Below are 24,532 nucleotides of genomic sequence, written 5' to 3' on the forward strand. Positions count from 1 at the left end.
ACAAAAGCCTCTTTGTTTATGTCTACAGGTTGCTGTTCCATAGGAGGAGCTCATCTGTGGTACCATCTATGCAAATAATGGTATAAATCAAAATTAGAGATAATTAAACCTAGGGGGTGGGGGAAGACATGATCAGTCATACAGAGCACAAGCAGTACAAGTGTGGCCACTAATTCACTCTTCAGCTTCCATACAAAATCAGAAAAGCAAGCAGGTCTGCGGTCAAATGAGCTCTCAAAGGATACTGAATGCAAATTTATGGCTGGCAAAAACAATATTGATTTTAAAAGCTGCTTGTGGATATTTCTTTTGAATTAAGACTACCCATCCACCTGTATCAAGGCATCACTTTGTCCCTCATCACTCTTGCTGTCTATATCACTACTACACAGCAGTACCAAAATCTCAGCTCTGCCCTGGAGAAATAAAAATCTCCACAAGGTGAAACCCCCATCTCTCCAGCAGCCCCCATCTCAAATTGCCATGATGATATGGCCACCCACAAGGTCTCCAAGAGGGCCGAGGGAGCAGGAGAGTGCCCTGAACCTCATTTTACAACCTGGCTGATACTGGTGGCCTTGCACCACTGCAGCGCCCAGATGTGAAGTTTTTCCTCCTCCAGCTTGACCTCTACTGCACAAGTGCTCAACTCTGAGCAGCCTCTTACATAGCAATGGCTCACACCAGGAGGGAGGTCCACCTGAGGCACTCTGGCCAACCTCACATGATGGTAAAGCAAAATATATTCTCTTCTAAGATTACTTCTGTGCTCTACAAGGTGGCATAGCCCCACAGGGTAGCTAGATTTGAGGTGAAAATCTTGACCAAGAGCTCCTTAGCTCCTAGCTAAAGTGCACTGAAGTGGGGGAAATTCGATTTTCAGAGACAGGTCAGGTGAAGGCTGGGAAAAAGTTTGCCTCAATGAGGAACACAATGGTGTAAAAAACCCAAAGAAATAAAGAGAAGTGGAAACATCTGATTTAAGGAAGGAATCCCTCCAAATGCCCAACTCCTACAACTCATAAGAAAAAGGTCTTGTGAGCAAAAGAGAGGAAAATTATTTCTGTAATCTCTGCAACAGAGAGGAAAAACTGATCTCAGCTTATATATAAGTATGCCCCCCCCAAAAAGGTACAAATAGTAAAACTTTTCTTTACAGTTGTTTTACAAATTGGGTTGTGCTTAAAACAGTATTTAGTATGTAAACTTGTGTGCAGTCTTTGAGAGGGAAGAATGTGTCTTTAACCCCATCCTCACCCCAGGTTCTGCTATTTTGGAAAATCATCCCATCTCTTCAGCACAGGGCATTATATACCAAGAGATGCTCTGCTCTCATTAGCCTTGTCCCTTAAGCAGAGAGGCTGCAATGCCACATGAGTTTGTCCCCCCTCGACCCTGAGAGATTTCTCTCTTCTCCTTTTGGCTACTTTCAACACCGTTTCTCCTGAAGCTATGTACAGCTGTCACTTTGAGGGGAAAAGAAAATTTTCCAGGCAGCAGCGCTGTGCTCATACCTCAGCAGCTCCTCCAGCTGACTGCCCCAGCCCACCTCCCGCCACCCTCGGTCCATGGCTGGACACCCTGAGCCTTTCCTGGGTGCCCCAGCCACCTCCCAGCCCAAACCACAGGGCAGCAGGGTGAAACAGGTCCCACTCAGGAAACACCAAGTCTCACACAGAGCCTGAGTGCCAGTGCACCATCCAGGCTCTGCCTGCAGCCTGTGTTACAGAGGACACCAGTGCCCCATGTGCTGCACTTTGCAAGTTTATTTTTACAACCTTGGCAAACCAAATGCAGGGAATACAAAAATACACATTATACACGATGACTTGCATATGACATAGACTCCTTTCAGTCAAAATGCCAAATGGACTATCTCCTGGCACTTGCACAGTTTTTTCTCATAAATATCCATAGTGTCACAAATGAACTCTTGGATGCTGTCTGACAGAGAGCATAGTAAATCCCTCAGCATAACTAGAAAAATGTATTGGGTAATGCAGAAGAAAAACTGTGGTCAGAGATGTAGGATTCCTGTTCACTGTTAACTGCTGAATATCATACAAGTGGTTAAGACGTTTAAGTGGTGATGTTCTGTCATTATACCTTAATTCTGCTCAGTTTGATGTACAAAGAGCAGGGTATCTCCCTTGCCTGCTGCCTCACGTTACAGTAAGTCAGCCCCTGTGCCCTCCTCCTGCTGACACACAACCACTGACTGTGGACTCCACACCCTTTGACTTGCTGCCAAGCTTTTGATGTAAGGAAAATCGCTCTGAATCCGTTTGATCCTTTGAAGATGCATCATCAGTTGTTATCCTGACAAATCGCAAACCTACCAAACCCAGAAAAATACATTTTGGGGGGAACAGATCAGGATAACTTACGCTACCATGCTGAGCTGATGGAATAGATGATTTGCTGGAGGAGCAAGACTGAAATAAATAACTGCATGCATTGAGGCATCTTGGCTTAGATACACTGGAACTTGTTCCACTTGTGTTGGGAATGTGGTAATGTTAACAACAATAGCTGAAGTCTTGAGGCGGGGAAATGCCATAAACATGGAAACTCTTGTAGAGCAGAACTGCTGCTTCCCATCCCCAGAGCTGCCCATGGGGTGAGGGATGCTCCAGCAGACCCTTCCAGCTGCAATGTGCATTGAACTGGGCTCCTACCTTCCTTGTATCTGAACAAACTCACACTCAACAGCTGCAGGAAAAAGAGTTTATTCGAGACGCCCAGATGAAGCTCCTTTGGGGAAGACTCCCTGAAGCCAGTGAGTCTTCAGCTGAAGCATGAGTGAGGCAGCAGAGTAGCCAGTGATATAATGATAAAGTGCTAACTCGGGGTGTGAATGATATAGGGTCAGGGCTCTCTTCTGCTGCTTTCAGAGAAGGATTTGAATCTCCCCTCTTGCACCTTGGGTGAATGTTAAGCTCTGACGTGCAGTCTCAGAGAACCAAAAAGGAGCTGCTTATTACTTTGGGAGACAGATATCTCAGGAACACTCTGAGGATGGAAGGCCCCTGTCTAATTCAGACATCATCAATATTTGACTTCCACCTGGTTCAACCGAAGTCAGTACTGTGGCTGCATGGAAAGAATATGTCTCTCCCTGTTTTGAAGAACTTTCTTAGTTTTTCAACTTTAATACCAAGTGGTTTCCAAGGGTAGTGAAACACTTTTATAATATTTTACAGAGGTCTGTGATGCAGAAAGCAAAGCTAAATTTCCGGAATGTTCAGAGGTATCTGCTTCAGCCCAAATCTGCAGTCTGAAGCCTGGTTAATAGTGTCAGATCTGAAGATCTGCTGTTTGCATTTCACCCCAACCTTCACAAACACAACTGGCCTGGCAGTATTCTTATTAGACTGAGAGAGGACCTGGAGAAACAAGCCGCATTCAGATCTGTATGACCAGCATACCAAATGATGAGTTAGTAGCAGAGATCACGAGTCTTAGCTATATTCAAGAAATGACTTAATAAGCCGATTGCTTATTCATGCTCTTGTCAGCTCCCCACAGAGGTGGGCAGCTCGGGGTGATAAGTACATACAGAAAAATCAGCCTGCAGTTCAAGGGCAGCAGGGACCAGCTACGCAGCACTGTCAGATTGGCTGCCAGCAGATTACCATGAGAGGCAGAGCTAAGAAGGATGAACTGCTGAAGTTTCCTACAAGCTCCCTTTTCTGTGACCTATATTGGAAGGTCATCCTGCACTGGACTTCTTGGACAGTATCACACGCTTAGGACAGCAGCCAGTTGGAAGATGAAGTGGAAAACCTGCCTTGAAAAGCAATCACTGACTAATTTTATGTCACGAGTATCTGATGCTAAGAAAATATACACATGATTTAGGTGTCCTTAATGTACAATTTGGCTCCATGGTGTTACAGAGCATGCTGGCTGGTTGAGAAACCTGAAGGGCAAGGCTCCAATATCGTGTCAGGTGATAGCCTTGGAGACATGGGACAAACTCGTGTAGGCCCTTCCCTTCCAAATATCACACATGGCCATACAAACAGGGCCAGGATGAACACAGAGGCATCAGCCCACTCTACAGGAATGTCACCCCAGTGGCATCATCCTCAGCTGCTCTCCAGTCATTGACTCTCCCTTGCTTCAGGAACTCATTCCAAGCTGGCTTTTAGGGCTGAGATGCCACAGGACTGAGATGCTGACGGTGTTGGGGAAGTGTGTGGTGTCCCAAAGCAGGCTGGATTTCCGCAGAAAAGGGATTTCTGTATGTAACTCCATCAATTGACAAAGCCCATTGAGGAGCCTATGGGACAAAGACTGCCACATCAGTGGGATACAGGTACTGTTTATTACCATAGCAGAATTGTTCCATTCCCTCTTAAAAGTTAAGGCAAATGGAAAATTCTGCATAACAGCCCAGCTCTGAGAGCAACCGATGGGAAATATTCAGACTGTTACCAAGTCAGGATCAAATTTTATTTACCCACAGGCTCTCTATGAAGGCTTCATGTTTTAGCTGAATGGGTATAACTGGTTTTCAGGCCAATACCATGTGCTGAGCATCAAACCACAAGTCAAAACAACAGCCCAATTTTTAAAGCAAAAATCTAGTCATCATATTTCCCTATGATTCACAAAGTTGCTTCAATTTGTTATAATGCAAGGCCCATCCCTGCTCGGACTTGATGGGACCAGCTTTGGAGTCTTTGATGTCAGAGGCCTTGAAAGCCCCATTTCACAGATGAGCCAGCTTTGCATAAATAAACAAAGTGACCTCTGAACTGGAGCCTGAGACCTGAGCACACTTCAAAGCACTGGGGGAGGCGCTGGGGGGGCAGTGGGGAATGAAGCAATCAGCATCCATCATTAAGGCAGCCCCCACTCCACACCGCTGCTGAACAAGGGGTGTAAATTAAAGGAGGGAGGCAAGTGGGGAGGGAGTGAAATGAGGGGGGAAGTGATGTAATCCAGTCAGGCTTGAACAATTATAATGAGGCCTTCTCCTTCTCCCATGGATGAATGAAAGAAATCTCTCTGAACTCCGGCTTTAGGAGCTGACTCTCGCATTTACCCAGACGCATCATATTTGCACATCATATTTGCTCCCCAATGTCCTTCACTGCTGCAGAAGTCTAGGGAGTGACCAAACTCAAGTTGCTTGTGGGAGGTGGATCTCCGGCCTTTCTAGAAGTTAAATCAGAATTTGTTCTGTTGAGCCTAACCAAGAAAATTTAGACCATAAACTTTGAACAGGAAAAGATTGGACTTATTTTTCAGTAGCCTTGAAGGTGCAGTAGATGGTAGATAAACACACACAAAAGCAAGTGCAATCTTTAAAAGTAGGTCTCTGCAGTTTATCTCAGATGCATTCAGGTTTTCCTGTAATACTTGCTGGAATTTAAAGGGAAACACAAGGCAAAGATCACTCTGTACTTTATTTTAGGGAGTCTTCTGCTATCCTGACTGGTTTATCTGATGCCCAGATGAATGGTACATGAGGTACATGTGTAGGAAGGCAGCAACAACTTTATCTCTGGGATATTACAGGGATTAAGGCACTTGCTTTCCCCAGATCTCCTTAAATGTGGATTAACACTCCAGGTTTCATTAGAGTTTCAGCTGGTATTAACCCTCAGTGGCCAGGGAAAAACAGCCCAACCCACTGGCTAGCACAAATGCCATCTGAGAGCTACCACTGCCAGCTGACAGGGTTTTATTGCTCATCTTGTGATATTTGGGATGTTTCTGGAGGACCTTGAACATGATCTTGACCTTGAAGTCACTGCTTTAAAATATAGGAGTTTTTTGTTACTGAATAACAACTCTTAACATCTGTGATTCTGAAGAACAACTCTGTACAAATACACTCTAAAATCCTGGGCAAAAAGGAGCAAAACACTCTTTTTTGGTATCTTGTGATTTTTCAGGTTGTTTTGTGTTTTTTGCAAGGCCTGAACTATGACTTCAGGACCCTTGAGACAGGTGAATCCCAAGGGTGACTTGAAATCATTAAGACTCAGATGCAAAGTCTTCATTTTGACTAACTCTGAATTTTTTACCATCATTGAGGTCTAATTTAGCAACTCTCCACTCTGAACCCTCTTTCCTGCCAGAGGTAGACAGGACCAAACTCCAATAAATTCATCCCACTAACACAAACCTGGCATAAATATTAGATACTATTTTGAATGTTTTTTGTAGATCCTCCATTAACCATCCACCTCATGCTCACCATTCCTTAACCTGCCTGCATTAACAGTGTTACCTACAACAACAGCACATATTAACAGTGCTAATGTTATGAAAAGACAGGAAATGTCTTCAGAGTTTATTTGGAAGGGCTCAGTGAAAGCAAGGTATCATGAATATTTGGAGATAAGAAAAAAGACCTCACAAAAGAAACCCCTCTCCTTGGGTCCAGTCACGCAAAACCCCTCAAGACGGAAAAGCAGAAACCCACCCAGAGGAGTGCGCAGCCAAGGAACACTCTGCTTTTCTCAACCTCCCCCCACTCAAACTAAAACCAAACAACCCACAATAAAACCAACAGGAAGTAAAACACTACCGGCAGAGAATTTCCCTCTGTGACAGCCACTGAAGACTTTATTACCTACTGCCTTCAACTGCAGTTGGGCCAAAAATAACCAGAGGTATTAAAACTGGAATTTCCTGACAATAAAAATTAAGAAGTATGTGTTGGTGGCTTATTTGGTATTTTCAGCTCTGGCCATTTTCATGAGAATTTCCATGCAAAAAATTTTCTTGGATTTCACTTCAGGCCCAGCACTGGGAATCTCTTGGTAAGCAGGATGCTTTGCAAAAGGAACATTTGCAGGCCACCTGCCTCCTGAAATACTGGAGAGGCTCCACAGTCAACAGACAAAAGCCCTGGCTGGGTAGTGAAGAAATGAGGCTTCTGTCCAGAGCTGCATCAGTAACTCACATTTTTAAGTTGTGATGATGTACAGGCCCATTGTATTACTTGTCAGTGGCAAAGCTCTGAATTGGTGGTTATTGCTGCATCCCACATTTCAACAACAGGTGAACATAATCAGAGATGACAGCTTTGAGACCAAGGAAGACTTAACTCTCTTCCACAGAATGAGAAAAAGGAGGACTATGGGATAGCACAGACATATGAGAAAGAGTTTATTTTACAGGCTGGTACCAGTCAAGCTGGTACAAACCAATCCTACTTCTACAGAGAGTTTCAGCAGCCCTGAGAGAATCTTTCACTGCTGTGCATAAGCTGCTACCAGCACCTAGACGAAATCTTTTACCACCAATTCCTCCCTAATTCTGAAATCTCTGCTGGGACACCAACATGGACATGTCCCTGTTCTGTACTCTTGCATAAAGAATGCTGTGGTTTATTGCTTGAGCTTGATTTAAAAAATTTGGTATGGAAAGGGATAACGTATTTCCTTAGAGAGGTAAATGTGTAAGGTGGAGAGGTGGACCTTCAGAAAAGTGGGATATTTTAAGGGAATAAAGGGATTAATACATAAAAACCTGAGATAAAAAATGAAACCCTTTAAACCGAACATATGTGAAAGCTTCCCAAGAGTGGCATCTGCTTGACTACAGAATAGTCACTCAGAAGAAGAGAAAGAAGCTCTATTTCATAGAATCATAAAATGATTGAGTCCAACTACAAACCTAACATTACCAAGTCCCTCTAAACCATGCCCCTAAGGGCCACATCTATATGTCTTTTAAATATCTCCAGGGATGGTGATTCAACCCTGGGCAGCCTGTTCCAATGCCTGACAAACCTTTCCATGAAGAAGTTTTTCCTAATATTCAATCTAAACCTCCTCTGGTGCAACCTGAGGCCATTTCCTCTCATCCTGTCTTTGTTACCTGGGAGAAGTGCCCAACGCCCACCTGGCTGCACTCTCCTGTCAGGGAGTTGTAGAGACCAGGAAGGTCCCTCCTGAGCCTCCTTTTCTCCAGGATGAACACCCCCAGCTCCCTCAGCTGCTCCTCATGACATTTGTGCTCCAGACCCTTTCCCAGCTCTGTTGCTCTTCTCTGGACATGCTCCAGCCCCTCGATGTCCTTCTTGCAGTGATGGGCCCAAAAGTGAATGCAGGACCTGAGATGCAGCCTTACCAGTGCCAAGTACTGCTCTGGTCCTGCTAGCCACACTATTGCTGACCCAGGCCAGGATCCCACTGGTCTTCTTGGCCACCTGGGCACATACTGGCTCATGTTCAGCTGGCTCTCAACCAACACCCCCAGCTCCTTTTCTGCCAGTCAGCTTTCCAGCCTCAAACTTTAGAACATGTAAAATTATAATGATCTAGCTATGGCTGAACTATAGATTTTACAATTCCATTTGCCAGAGCTGGCTCATGTAGTTGCTGAAGAGAGCTTTAGTAACATAGTACGGTATGATTGATAAGAAAGAAAACACACAACAAAAGGATGTTAGTGAAAAAGGAGTCCTTGAAGACATGAAATATTCTCTTCTGGCTGTATCTTTACAGAGGAATTCTGCAGTTCTTCTGAGCCCATGCAGGATACAACCTGTGCCTGCCACATTCACCTTTCTCCTCCCCTTCTCTGTGCCCATGACTTGTATCTGGTTCAGATCTGCACCTAGTTTACAACCTTCTTCCCCTCCTTCCCCAACCACTTTCCATAATGCTGTGGAGGGAGAAGCCTTTCTGAAAGTGCAGCTCTTCCTTGCTCCTTGTGGTCTATAGCTGCCCACAGAGCTCACAAAGTCATCTGAGACACATTCTCAGTCGTGGCTCCATCTGCACATGGGGATGCTCCAGCTCCTGCTCTAACCACACAAAGAACCACAAGGAGAAACAGCTGGAGCTTTTCGCTCAACCACTGCAATTCCCTGGCCTGCCATTACAACAATTACATTACAAAGGCAATAACAGCCCTTCCACCATGCTGACTCCTCCAGACACCAGGACCTCCCGCCTGACTTCAGGTCTCCATTCCATAGGGGGCAAGAAAACAATTCTTCCTCCTTTGTTGTTGTTGTTGAGGTTGCTTTTTTAATCAGCATGCTCCAGCACACACAGACAGCAGACCCGAGAGCTCTGTACCACAGGCACCAGTCTGCGGTCACAGTCTTGATCTGCTACTGCAGAGGATGAAAGGGAGAAGAAATCAGAGAACAAGATGAGTGGTTAGGCTTCTGCCTTGTCACCAGCACTTTCTGAGCATGAAATAGCAGCCCCCAAAAGACAGCAATTACCAGGCAGCTGTTCCAGACGCAGAACAAATTGGTAATGTTTTCCAGTATTTTTTAATGTTACTCTGATAGCATCAAGGCTTTCTTAGAGACAGGGTCCCAGTATATTAGAGGTTGTTCACAGATAGCACAGAAGACAGACCTTGTTTAAAGAGTTTACTGCCTGGGTAGTGCAGACACAGAGTGGATGTCACGGATATTAAAGTTTCTTGAAAAACGTATTTTTAGAACCCACCCATTTTGGCCTGGTGGGGGTATGATGGGGGTCTTGTACTTTAACAGAGTTGAGAAGAAAAGCTTCATTTACAACACCAATCAGCCCATCTGAATTATAACCATTTCACTGTAGTTGTTATTTATAATAATAAATCACTAGTTATTTACAGAAAGTTTATAAACACTGGGAAGAATTCTGTGATTTTAAGTGTTATCTGAAAAGTTTAAACAGTCCTTACTTTAGAAACCTAACTATAGTGTCCAAGTCCAGAGTGAGAACAAAAAGAAGGTCAGGGTGACACCTACCTCTCTTCCCTGACTCTGGAAGAGATGGTGGCTACATACAGTGGGTGCCAAAAATGAGGTGGTATGAACACTCTACCCAAAAATACAGGCCAACGTTCCATCTTCAACAATCCTAAATTACTTAGGGTTGGGGGAGGGAGGCATGCCACTGAAAGGACTAATGCAAGGCTAGTGATAAGAAGAAGATTACAGCAGAGCTGAGGATAAACTGGTAAGACCTGGCTCCCAGCCTTCTATTTTAACCACTACACAGCTGCTGTCCCCCATAAAATCATACCTCTATCACTCCCCTCTCTGCTAGCACTGATCAATGTTTATTATTTTCTTCACCAAAATGTGTAGAAACATTGTGGATACATGTTCTATCTCCCTGAAAATTCACATGGCCAAAATAGGCCAGCATGAAGAGATTTCCAGAGGGGCTGGAAGGAAAAGAGAGGTCACACATGTCAGTGACTGAGCACAGGCATTATTTTTGGATGGCATCTATAATCAAACAAAAATAATCATTTGTACAGTCCTGTCCCTTCCAAACACTGAGATAATTCTTTCATGTGGAATTACCCAATCCATCATGATGAACTGGGAATTGCAATACCAGGCTTTACAGCCAGGAATGTGGATCCAGCTGTTTCTTGCACACCAGTATGAAAACTATTGAAACAGTCTCTATGGGCTTACATATTTCATAGTCCTCTGGTAGAAAAGTAAAAATACCTCCTATGGAAGAAAATGAAACATCCTATGACAATTACCAAATGAAGCAAACTCTCAGAGAGGACTGCTGCTCAACATCTTTAATGGGAAAAGTGTGTCTGCTTGAGGTGAAAAATCACACCTCATCAAGATAGGTCATTAGCCTATTATGGTTTAACTTCAATTCCAAGAAATAAAAGCACCTATAAGTGGTAAAAGTGCTAAGACATTAACAGAGGATGATAGCTTTCAATTGAACATTTCAGAGCATATAACACCTTAAGTGTCTAAGATGTTCATGATGTTCAGTGAGGCACAAGATGCTGTTAGGGAATCCTTCCTCTCAGATTTCAGAAGAGAACTATTTCAGAAAGCAGTCCATATATGTAATAAACATGAATTTTAATCTGTCATTGGCAGTGGTCAGCCCCTCATCAGTCACCAACCCCTAACTTTATACTCAAATATTTTTTGATAAACGGACTTCCTGAAAGACAGAAAAAACAAGATATTTGAAAGGGTAGAGAGAAAAAATACTTATTAGCTTTTTAAACTCAGATTTATCTTTTATAAACAAACTGATATGCAGTTGTGTAACAGCAATATGGAAGTGGTGTAATCTCTCTGATCATTATACCTTACAGCATGACAATAAGCTAAAAAAATTGAGATTTTGGGGTCATGAGAGACAGAAAGTAGCCTTGGTGTCTGATGATATCAAGACTTGCAACATTGCCCCAATATGCTGTTAAATACTTAATTTTATTAATGAAGTGCCATTTATCTTCTTCATAATGTTCAATGAATGATACCTATATCTCCAGGTCATTGTCAGACTAATAATAAGATGGTTTAAGTAGCAAAATGTTACCATTTTCACAATTCTGTCCAAGAACAACCCTGGACAAGTGGCAATTTTGTTGGCTCCCAAAACAAACTGAATACTTGGCACCCTACCTAACGTGAGGATTACAGTATATTACACAGGATAATGCTGGCTTGTGTCTCGCCAAAATTAAACCTAACCTAATTACATGGAGCAAATTATAGCTTTCCATGTGGGGTAAAACACAAATTGTAAAAATGGTTGCTCCACAATTAACTATATAATCCCAGTGCTGTCATTAGAAATTTCTAAAACATGCTTCAAAACAATGACTGGCGTAGTACAGTCATTCCTGTGGGATGGAATTAAATTCCTTCATGTGTTTTTGCATTTTTTTTAATGCTTGTCCTAGCACATGACCAGCAGCCTAAAAGAACAACCACCATCTTAGGATCAGAAAGGACCAGAGATAGAAGCTACCTAAGAAAAGACAGAATCATAAAATCATAGGATAGCCTGGGTTGAAAGAGGCCTTTCAAGGCTATCTAAAAACAGATGAAACTCAACATTATTTTAGGTAGAGTTCAACAGATTATGAGTCCTCAGTAGCAAAGTTACTGCATTTTTTTGAGAGTGAGGGTACAGCTCTCTCCAACACTCAGAATCCTCTACAGTCAGAGACACAACATGTCCCAGGTTAAGGCACTTCATATCTTGAACCTCATTTAAAGGCTTCACGGAGATGAAGGATGGGCAGGGAGTCTTTATAAACAATAATGATTTGAAGATAGGAAACTGAGTTGAGGAGACAGACTAGGGCTGCAACTGGAATTCAGTGCTTGTCAATGAACCAGAACTACCTAACACCTAACCAGAGTTAGCTGTCACCTAGAACCTTGCCCAGATGACCCATAAAAAAACTTTTTCCAAGAGGTATTTCACCCTCTGATATTTAGAAGCTAAAGCAGGTGCAGTTTATTAGCTTCCTATGCAAGTTATCCCATATGGACTGCTCTTGGAGAGCACTGGAAGCCACAATCTGCACCAAGGGGGCAACTGGGAATGTTAAAGTCCTGTATTCAAAGAACAGAGAACATCTCAGTATTATCTGTAGAGGGAAAATATTTATTTTTTGACTAGTAAACACTGCTTTCTCTAAAATCTCTAAATATTTACTCTAACAAGCACTGCAGTTTACACACCTTATTTTTTACTGTGATAATGCATATTATTATTAGCGTACTCATATGAATATTTCATACTGAATGTATTCCACACGCTGTTGGCTATTTTAAACAGCAGATGTGAGAGGGATTTAAATGCCAATTTTAAAACTGTGCAGTTGATTGAAATCCTGTGAGCCATTCATAGATTGCCAGATATTCTATTTACATGATTCCTCCCATGTAAAACACTTCAGGGAATACTCTAGACTCTGGCATATGGTTTAGAATGATGATGACTGATGTTGGAGATGCCACACAGACAACAGGACATATTATCTGGTTACATCTGTGCGTAAAATGCTTCGAGATTTTTTGATGGAAGGGGTTATGAATGTGTGAGGCTGAGATGCTGCCTTTATGTCCCTCTAAATCATGCTCAGAGATAACAAGCAGTTAGAGTCCCATCAGTGCAAAAACAAGCACTTTTATGAATGCACTTCATTGCATCCATGTGCTGTTGTCCCCCTGGGTAATTATGACTTGTGGGTGAACTTTGAAAAATTGTGGAGGATTGGCTGAAAAGGAGAACTCCAATGCCAAAACACGTCCAGACCCTGAAAATGGAAACCTTGTGAGAATAGCCTGTGTGCAGCCGGACTGCAGTGCACTCAGGGCTTACTCTTCCCTCCTTCCAACACCGGGGAAACCCCTGTCCGTGCCACAAATCTGACTGACTTCCCCTTCTGCATCTGCAGCATCACAAATCCCACGGGCCTGAAACTCCCACGCTCTGTAGCAGAGGCCCTGCCTGACAGATTACATGCAAATGTTACAAATACATCACAGGCTATAGCAGTGGAACGTTCACAGTGCTGCAGACACACTCGGGAAAAAAAAGATCCAGCAAGACCCCTTGGTGGAGTCCCCACGGTAATACATCCTGAATGAGGAACTCTATCGTGTGAAAACATTCCCAATAATTCCTTCTGTTTTCATTAATAATATTAAATTTCCTGCTTCTGGGGTATCTTTTGTTTTAACAAGCACAGCTTTTTGCCTCGTCTTCTGAAAGACTGCGCCACTGTAAGTCTATTATTACTATTTATGCTGAAGTCTTTTAAATGGGCCAGGCATCCATATCCAAAATCAGCAATTTGCAAGCCATAATCTCATACCAACCAGATTAACGTGACACCTGAGATGTGTTTTCTTTCAAGACACAGGAGTCTGAATGGCTGAAAGTATCTGAAATGCATGAAAAAATCATCTTTCTGGTTCAGAAACACATGAAGTGGATTCTGTGGTGCTTGCAAGTGACCTTTGGTGATTTTTTTCTTGACAAAGAATCAACTAAAATTTGAATCAAATTGTAATAGGCCAATGGTTTGAAATCACTAAAAAAAAAAAAAAAAGAGGTGTTTTCTTACTATCTGAAATACCTCATTCTGGCACAGAAATAATTAGGGGTGGATAAATTATCTGGCTGACGATTTTCTTTGGCATATTATTTTACTTATGTCTTTCTTCTTCCTCTGCAGGGGGTGCTTGTGGTCATATTGTTCTTTTATTTATGGCTCACAGCCTTTTCAGTGGCAGCACGCACACCCAAGTGCAGGCCCAGAGCAGGAATGCAAATTCCTTGGGAGGTAAATGGGAAGAGAAAAATGTCCCAGACCATGCCAAATCTTTAAAAGGATGGCAGTTAAACAGAAAACTATACCCTTAAAACCCAAAACCAGGGAAACAACAATGCTTAATTATAATACTATGATTTGTATATTTATGAGCTTTACATATAAGACCCGTGGAAGCCTAATTGGTTCTTTCAAAATTTTCTTCACCAGTGTAAATTTTCTTCACCAGGTAAAACAGTGCCTGTATTACCCAGCTGATGCATCCCCTGATTTATTTTGCTCAGTGGTGACTTGCTTCCACTCTGAATCGGTCGCTCTCAGGACCGCTCTCTGGCTCAGCTTTCAAGCTGATTTCTCTGACAAGCTGGCAGCAATAAAATAATTCATTCCAGAGGCTGAGAGAATCACCCGCAGCATATACTGCAAGGATTGCCTGGCAGCAGTACAGAGGCCTACGCAATGGGAAGCCTGGGGTAAACCCTGTGCTGGGACGCCTGGATGCCACAGGGAGGAGGGAAGGCTTCGGTAATTCGACCAGGAATAAAGGCAGCCTCATGGCAGTGGGATGGGAGGAACGCCAGAGAGGGGCTGCTCCAAAGAAGACTCGCTGAAAGGAAAAAGGAGCAACCACGGAGAGGAAAATTTTTAATAAAAACAGAATTTCCGTGAGAAGAAGCAATGGGATGAAGCCTGCAATGTGGTACAGGTCTATGTATCCATGATTGCTTCTGAAGGCATAGGGAAGATAACTGAGGAAAAGTCAAACAGCCATGCTTTTGCAATGATTTGATACGGTTTTGTCTGTCTGGAAATGCTGGGAGTCCACAAGCTGGAAAAAAAAATAATCCTCATGCTAAATAATATGATGTAGGAAGTCTAGTGACTCTGAAAATCTAAAAAATACAAACCAGATCTACTTCTGTTCAAAATAAAAAGAGGTAAACTCAGAATGTAGGAAGAGCACGGGGTTTTGGATCACATCTGTGGATGGGGTTTCTACAAGAAAAAATAGGCTTGAGATACTGCATCTCCCTGTGGAAGCCACGGGATCTCCGGATGTTCAAGGCAATCAGGACTTCCCCGTATCAGCATGACGTGTAATGAACTGCCCACTATCTCACTGAACAATCACCATCCTATTGCAAGGAAGTCTGATTACACATCCCTGTGTACTCCCAAGCCAACCCCATCTGGGTAGAGATTAGTCACTGTTTTTTTAGTAAATTCCTGGAGTAAGATCTGCTGTCTGATCCATTCGAGGGCCAGGGACCCCACTGCCTTTATGTCCTCAAACCTCTATTAGCACAGTCCCAGCTGACTCCCATGGGCTGCATTGGAGTCCCACTGCAAATCAGGGTGATTTGGCAAGTTCCCTTGGAGGTAACACAGCAGGGAAAAAATGTTTGACTGTATTGGCCTTGCTCTTTGAGCACTCAGAAATTACACTGTTGAAAAACTACCTCAGCCTCAGCATGAATCTTCCTTCATTTGACTTCTGGCTGGTGGAACCATAATTTGTCAGCATTTCACACAGTGAGAAGTCTCTTCCAGAAGGCCTTCCTGTAACAGAGAGAGCTGGCCCTCCTGCACAACCCAGTTAGTTCAGCTCAGAGGGCAGATTTCCATTGCTTCCATCCGAAGTTGCCCACATAAAGTTCACTGATCCTTAAGGATTCCCTGGCCAAGGTCAAATGCCTGCCCTGCAGTTGGGATGGCTCTCCACAGAACCTGCCTGGGACGTGATGCACCACGTTGCCCCTTCCCAAGCAAAAGGCAATGCAACCACACTGTCAGTCCAGCAGGGATGCAGAACAGGCTTCAAAACACGACATTCAATCCCATATTGAAACCTTTCCATTGAACTGCCAGGCTGAAGCTGGCAGAATTTAGGATTATGTTTCTAATTAAGCAGAAAATTGCTTCTATTTAATTTCTAAGCTACAGGTTACTCAAGTGACCAGCCATTCCAAATGAAAACTGCATTGGAAAATTCCCAGAAACTGAGGTGTGGCATTAATTCTGCATAAAGCAGAGCAGAGGCAGCTGTCTCCTTTCTATAGCATGAGCAGTTAGCTGGTGCCCAGCAGTCTTAAGAAGATTAAATATCACCTTAATTTCAGAAGCCTTCTGCTCTGGCTGTAAAAATGCTATAACTGCAATAATAATACAGCCAATTGTAAAACTTCAATGTTTGGCTTGGATTAATACCACTGCTACTTTATTCCACAGGGAAAGTAGTGCAGTGAGTCTTACGTGTTATCTCCTCCAGATGAGAAGGGTTAATTACCCAATACTCATTACAGCAATTGTGATTTTGCTTTCTGCTTTATAAACAATGAGCTAATCTTATCAAAAGGAAAAAATACCTTTGAAAGCAGATGTTTTTTTCCAGTAGCCTTTTTGAAAAAGGGAAAAAAAGTGAAAAAGCATTTTTGGTTACTAATTGGGGGGAAAAAAAAAAAGGTTAAATAGCTAATTTGGGGACAGTAAAGCTGGGGAACATATATCCACCTCCATAAGTAAACACACCATAGATTGTTGTTCAGGGCACATCTCAGAAGAGGCCTTCAGGAGCTGTAATCTCACAGCTATCCTTGCCCTTAAAGGGGAGATGTGGAGCAGACAGCACAGCACCAGCCAGGCTCTAGGCTTTCCTCCACTCGAAAGAGGACCTTCCCTGCTGATGGCCCAGGACTTCATCTGTGAACCTGGCAGCAAGGGGTTCCCACCAACTGGGAGTAACATGAGGATAAACAGAGCCAAATTGTGAGCCTCTGTGGTACAGGCAGGGATGCAGAGAGAGAAGCATGTTGTTTTACTGTGTATAACTCACTTAAATTTACCATGCAGTTTCAGCTTGCAATCCCATATTTCCTGTCCTAATCTCGTACACAATGTGGGTTTTGTACTGTTAAACAGTTTCTCTGTGGCTGCTCCATAGCGATGGGCAAATTGATTCCTGTATGAAAGGCCAGACTCTGCTTTCAGATACGTTCGGTGTTTCCACTGGTCTGAAATGGGAGTAGCTGGTGTGTCCAGGAACAGCTGGTGGAGGGTAAGGCATAGGTGTAAGGCACAGAGAACTGATTGCTTCTCAGTTCTTCCCAGTTCTGCCTCTGAGTGAAAATGAGGAAGATATTTACTCCTCTTAACATTTCAAATTTTTACTCATAGTAATAATAATTCTGTCTTTTCTGCTGTTGCTAAAATTATGTATTCTTTGGGTAAGGACTGTACAACTGTTCACAACCATTTGTGCAATGGCACCCCTCTACAAGGAGCTAGAAATAAGAGCAACACTAGCACGTCTTTAGAGGAAAGGCTAAATACAAGCTCCTTTTAACAACCTGTACAGCATGACAGCAACATTATACAACTATCACAGGCCTGATCAAAGGACACCAAAGCCAATTAAAATGTTTCACTGGCTTCAGAGCAGAATGGATGAAGAATATTAATGTTTAAGGATGGATGTGAACAACACTGAAAGACCCAGTAACCTGAAAGTGGTCTCCAATGGCATCTCCCTGAAGGGCTGAATGGTTCTCCATCATATATTAAGGGATTATATCAAGACTGAAGCAATGTCACAAAAAAAGGGGGGAAAAAAAAAAAGCCATGGAAAGCACAAGCAGTAAAACGTCCCAGGAAAAGGAACAACGCAAATTACTTAGGAAAAAAGCCTGGATAAAATTACCACCTTCACCCTTCAAAGCTGTTGCCTGAAACCAAATCCAAACCACACCTTTGCTGCACAGGGGTATTGCTAGATGGGAAGGTGAAACACCTTGTGAGCAGCTGCAGTGCAAACAGCAGCAGCGAAAGATGCAAACCCATCTGCTTAGTAACATGTTTGCCTTAGGACAACATATGTTGTGTAGGTTATTTGTGTGAGTTCTTTGATACCTGATTTGATCTACACCGTGGGGTATTTTTTTGAGTTTAACAAGGAGTAGGCCTTATGATAAATCCTGATCCATACATGCAGTCGATTGACCCATAGGCAATTTGTGCTGGAATTCAGGGAACATTGCTTTAAAAGGAATCTAGTTTTTCTAAATATGTTATGGCTTGTCTGCACACAGTGGATAAGCAGACCCAGGTTGTGCTTCTGTCATCTAACCAAAGGACAAGCTTCCAGCATCATCCACCAAATCAGAGAGCACACTAACACTGTGTGCCACTGGGAAAGGGACTACCCCACGTCAGATAAACACCACCTGGCCTCAAGTGCTTCTCTGTGCTCATGATTTCTTAAAACATCCTTGCCATGTCCAAAAAGCATATTTTTCAGGAGCCTATCCAACCCTTCCTGCCTTCTAGAGCTGGAGAAGTGAGAAGTGCTTTATGTTCAGCAACAATTATCCTGTTGGAATGGTGGATAGTGTGAGGCCAATCCAGCACAGGCAGTTCACTCGATAAAAGGCTGGCGATCCTGCAATATGGACAAGGAGGCAAGGTTCCACTGGGAACAGATGAAATGCTGTTAGATTGCAACTGAGCAAGCATTGACTAGTGAGAATTTAATTATTTAGACAGCCTTACTGCATGCAAGGAGAGAGACTGGACACTCAGTGTAACACTTCTCACCTTCGCCATTTCCATAGGGTGAAAGGGAAGTTGAAGGGTCGGCTTTTCCAGCAAAATCACTGCATTTCACTGTGGGTCTCAGGTGCTGGATTTTTTAATCATACATTCTCAAGATCTAAGAGAAGGAACTGGTTATTAAAATGGCAGCAGCCATGAGTGAACACAGCTGACAAGTGTAGCCAGGGAAGGTGGGGAGAGCTGGCTTTTATGTCATACCTTACTGCTTCTGAGCAAGGAAAGCATAACTGGCAATAAATTGAAAAGGGACATGCTGATCAAATACTAAAATTGTCATCAAGAAGGAACTGATTTAACCATCTGCAGTGCAGTGCATTGTGACACAGGAGCTTTGCCCCATGAAAAGCAAAGGAGATGCTTTTAGAAAATGACCTAAATGCCTCATAACTTAGAGAACATAAAAGCAGAGACACCTGTAGTGTAAAGTCACAGCTAAGAACGTTTTCAGCAGCAAAGCCAGGCCCACGAATAGCAGGACAGAATACAGGTTTCTTCCTATGCCTCAACTGTTATATAAATACATATATAGTACTCAGCACGAGAAGCTGGTACCTGCCTCCTTCACTCCTGTCTAGCCAAGCTCAGAGCCAAGTGAATGCTCAGAGAGAAGTGGGGCATCAGTGAGAAATCAGCTACACAAAGACTTGCCTTAAACCCTCTGGGATAATTTAGCAGGTCTAAAGGCTCTGATTCACATTTCAAGCAAGGTAAGACTAGACAAATTCTACAGAAGCCAAAAAATAGCAGAAGAAAGCAAAAGAAACCAAAAGCCACTGCAGCTGCTCTAGAGGAAAGGCTGTTTGTTGTATTGCTTGCCTGCAAAAGCAGCCCCTTTCTCCAAAAATTGTTAGCCAAAACTTTCTAATATTGCAGAAAGGATTATCCTCTATTACTGCAGAAAGCATTGGCAAGGTGAAGAAGTTCAAGACAAACCTTCCACCCCCAATACTCCTCACTTCTATTATAATAATTTCTTGTCTTTGAAGTTCTGCCCAGAACCAGATAACCCCAGATTCTGGGAAAATTCATATCTATCTAAAAGATGGGGCAGATCAGACCTGCCTGCCTGTATCAGACTTACAGCACCAACAGCAATTATCTGCCACTGTGAGCACACAAAGCACCTCTTGCAGTTTTTCTCTCTGGAGCTCTGCACATGGTGGGCTTCCTCTGCACAAGCGTCTATTAGCACAACATGCAGAGAGTGCTGCGGCAGAAAAGCGGAAGGATTATGCTACAAACAGTTCAGCAGCCTTCAAAAGCCTTCACTATGTTAATAGCCTTTAACGTGACATTTCAGAGCACCAGTGGCACCTGGTCCAGCTGCTCGCGGCTCCGTTTCCATCTAAACCCCTCTCTGCTCATCTCCCCACCCCACGGGCCAAGGTGAGGAGGGCTTGTGCCTGCCTACTCAGTGCTAAAATTTATTGGTTAGGCAAGAGGAGAGGACACAGGATTCTCCTTTGGTTTCTTGTGCACATTCTCCTCTACAGCTGCTGAACGTAACTTTAGCAAACATCAAGGAGAACAGGAGGCTTTACTGAATTAAAATATTTAACATACTGGCTAGTCATCGTTCCCTTTGAAACCAATACCCATCTGGGATTTGACTTCATGAAGACTGCTACAGTCTTTCCATGCCATGTCCCAAAAAAGTTCAGAAGGGAAGCACATTGTTGTATACTTTATGTAGGCCCACAGAAAGATTTGGTTTGGAGTGCACATGGACACAAAAGCTTTTTATCTCCAGGGACCTAACCTTTGATAACTGTCATTGCAAGCATTTTATTTTGCTCACTTAAGTAGCGCTATCAATAACTGCCTTTTGCTCTGGAGGCAAAGGTGGTCTGCTTTTCCAAGCAAATGAAAACAAATTAAATACTTAAAACACCCATCAGTTGTTCACTTCAGCAATTTGATCACTATCTTTTTTTTTTTTAAATTTATTTCCAGAAGATCCTTCAGGCCAGATAACAGCCACTCACTGCCTGCAATGCTGCACTGCAGTCCACAGCATGTGTATTTTTTGAGAGCTTCAGTGAAATATGAGCAAGAAGCACAGATTAGAATCTGGCCTGGAATTACAGTTTGAACTCTGCAAAAACGGATACAGCAGGTCAAGTTCTCCTCTCAGTTACACCAGAGCAGCATTCCAACAAAGAACAGAAAATCCATGCTTTTTGCCCTCATTTTTTAGGTTATTTATACAACCTAGAATGATGGGGGTGGTTAGAAGGATTAAAATTATTAGTAAGAAATCCGTGGCAAACTGCATGTGTATGGCTCACCAGTGCATCAGCTGAATGCTTGACTGAAGAATATAAAATTGAGTCTCTGTCATTTGGGAGAAGGCAGGTAGGTGTTACTGCCTTGCAAGTCCTATGCCTCTCTGTGGCAGTTTCTGGAGCCTGGATGAGTGGAGAGAAAGCTTTCCAGGCAGCAGAAATTTAGTTGCAGCAGCACAGAGCTATTTTACTCAAATACTCAAGATTTTACTCAAATACTCAAGATTCCTCAGTTATTCTGATTTACTCCGCCTAACAGTATGATAAGACACACAGACTTTCACACCACCAGGGCTAGGTGGATGCTGCTACCCATGAGATCTGGTCTAATTGCATCTGTCAACACTGAAGACAGTTGTGGATGCACAACACAAAAAAACCAGCGAGGGCAATTTGACATTTACCTATAAACGGAAAGAAGTGACATAAACACAGTGGTAAATAGAACCCTGTGCAATACAGCCTGGGGAGTGCTCACGGGGGAGCAGTGTGAGGCATTTCTGATGTGCATTTGGTACAAACAGCATTTGGGGCCACAAACATGCGTGAACACAAATGGGTGCAAGCGAGTTCCATGTGAGAAAGGGAACGGGGCATGGGCACCTCTGGTGCTGTTGCACTGGAGTTATTGGAGAGACTGCATTGTACTGGCCCTGCTCCTCCACTTGCTTACAGTGGGGACACATCAGGGATAAATTTCATCCTGTGATTCCAAGCAGCTGGTCAAAACCATAAAACTGCAATCTGTAAACTTGCTCAGACTTTTTTTTTCCCTTGCCCCCCAAAAGGTAATAACTCCCCCTCACATACACACATGCATATTGTTCAGAAATATCAGCCCTTTCTCCCCTGCTCCAGCTCTGGTAAGTCAGGTAATTGAAGCTTCAAAGGAGAATCACAGTTTAATGGAGCTGTACTTGCCAAAGAAGACAAAGGACTTTGATTAGATTTCTTCCAGCTTATTTACACGACTTATCTTTTTATAAATTCAACTTCCTTCCAAAGTTGATAATGAGATGCCTTGGAAAAAAGAAAGAAATGGAATGGTTTGTTTTGTCACAAGACAAGTGATTATTTTTGTGATAGACTATGTCTGGTGTAAAGTTCAAAAACAATGGAAGTAGTAGTCTTTAGGCAAAATACGTAACTGCTCCTGATAACAGTCTGTGAGGAAAAAATGGCAATTTTCAGAATTCTGCATAATAGCATGGACAAATAACCTTCCAGGAGCAGCTGCCATGGTTAATTTCTGCTCTAAGATATAAAAACAGGGATGGCTTTTTGATTAGATGTTATTCATAACTTGTTTTTGCATTTAATTTCTTTTGCCTGAGTAGAGAATAGACATTTCTGAGACAGGAAAGGACCATTAACATACTAGATTAAAATGTTTCCATGCGTTTTAGCCCCTGTCATTCTGACTTGGACACAAATCTATCCAATTTCTCCACCGTAGAGTCCTCAGAAAAACACAGGCATGCTGATACTTTCCTAAAGTGGCCTCTAAAGTGTGGCAATGAGCCTTATAAACATTTGAGATTTCGGTGAAGGAAAAAGAGAGTAATTGCTTAATTTGAAATGATGATGGAAGCTATTTTCTAGGTAATAAGTGATAAAAAAATAGACAAGGTGATTTGCCCTGATTTCCTATTCAGCAGCTGGAATGCATGGGTAAGATTTACTCAAAAGAACAGAAGGATGGGGACAGATGATCAGAAAAAGGATGGAGCAAAGCATCCTCCTCTGCAGGGAGTCAGCTTCAACACTTAAACGAAATGCCTCTTTAAGGTTTGCATAAAACCCTGACAATTAGGTACTCACCCAGGGCATCTGACAATTTAATCTGGGGGTCTACCCATGTGAATTTATCCCAATTAACTACCACAGTTAAATCAAGCCTTAGCTGAGTCTAAATTCACTTGAGAAGCACTCAGTTCTGGCCCCAAGCTTTTCCAATATATATATCAGCAAAGGAAAGGCTTGTATGCTTGAGTTTCACTAAAAAATTATATATATATATATATATATATATATTCCATGTCATTAAATAAAAACAACATTAAAGCAAAACTATGAGTGCAACAATTAAACAAAAATAAAAAACTCCAGCATACTTGAGCAGCAAACCTATAAATAGTTTCCAAAGAGATTCTCAGCATTTCTAAAAATAAAAGCTGTCAAAATAAGGGCATGTTGCAAAAGCAAATCTTGCTGGAAAAAGTTCTGAACCTTGTGTCTGTGAACTAAGAGAAACTAAAGCAAGAATTTTTACAAGTCAGTTGACTCGATATTATGGTACATTAACCTTGACTTTTATTACCACTCAGCATTTTTGCTTTTGAACCAGACCAAGCCCTAGAAATACTGAAGAATACACACATGGGCGTGGGGAGGAGAGAATTGGGAGGACTTGGGTTATAATCACTGAAAAAATGCAGTATGAGTTCTGTGCTAAAAGCCTGAGTGGGTTGTCATTTTATCTGACTGATTGGCTGCAGCCATAATTTTAAACCCCAACTTGTCTCCCTATGGGCTGTGAATCAAAACACGAGTCTGAGAACAGTGCGGGAGGCACAGCCTGGGATGGGATGTGGGCTCAGACTCCCTCCATCAAGGCTAGACTCCAGGAGGAAAGTAACTTGCCAAAACATCCATTTAGCTGACCACCTCTTATTAAGTGGAATATCACATGTTTGCAAATAAAGTTGCTAAAAATAAAAAGTGTAACTGCTCTGCCTTTGCACTGATGGGAAAGGCAGATGTTGCCTGTAGCTCTTACCCACCACAATTTTATTCTCAATTTACCCACCACCCTCTGTTTTATGGTTCACCCTGCAGTATGATACTGGAAGTCAGAGCTGCTGATTGCCAGTATGAACCTTGTGCTGGTCTTTACAGTGCCTTGTACCAACAGCCTTTCCTGGAAAACAGTTTGGAAAATATTGGGCAATATTCTCCAGTCATTCCAGTGGACCCACATGAGAGCTCTGAATTAACCTTGGCCAAAAAGGAAGCAAAAAGGGCAATAAAGAAAATGAGTGAAGATAGCATTTATAATTAATATAATATATATAATATAATATATATAATGGATTGATAATCCATTTAATTTATGTGCCTAAATCCTGTCCTATGATAGAAACAGGTGACCCAGCTGCTAAACAAATACTTGAGCAAAGAATTTGGCACCCACATTTCTAACCACAGGTCACAACAAAGCAAATCATCTTTGCTGCCCTTGGCAGCACTGGAAAAGGTCATTTCCCAAAGATGCAGATCCCCAGGGCTGTTCCAAGAGGGCCAAGACACCCCAGAAGCCCTGTGGCAGAGCACGAAAGGCAGCATAAAGTAGGAGCAAAATCAGTTCATCTCAAACTCTTAAGGCAACTGTGTCTTTCTGCATTCTTCCAGGTAGGATTGAGAGCTGCACATGTTTGACAGAATGGGATGCCAGTGGTGTGGCCAGTGTCCTGACCTTTCCAGGCTTTCTCCCATCTGCCTCATTAGGAGTCTACTGATCTCATGATCATCCCAGAATCATCCCACTTCATAGATTTAAGCCAGGCCAACACGGTGCAGATGCCCTTTCCCAC

At 42.7% G+C, this 24,532-nt stretch overlaps 1 protein-coding gene across 5 annotated transcripts in view; it reads right to left on the reverse strand.

The window, feature by feature from the left end:
* FGFRL1 (fibroblast growth factor receptor like 1) overlaps nt 1-24,532 on the reverse strand; it is a 169,957-nt gene that overhangs the window by 17,072 nt on the left and 128,353 nt on the right. The gene's annotated exons all lie outside the window — the stretch shown is intronic.

The sequence above is a fragment of the Corvus kubaryi genome, unplaced genomic scaffold (genome assembly GCF_017639235.1).
Source record: "Corvus kubaryi isolate FWS band 111438036 unplaced genomic scaffold, C.kubaryi_AGA036_p1.0 split1-131, whole genome shotgun sequence".
NCBI classification, from domain to species: Eukaryota; Metazoa; Chordata; class Aves; order Passeriformes; family Corvidae; genus Corvus; species Corvus kubaryi.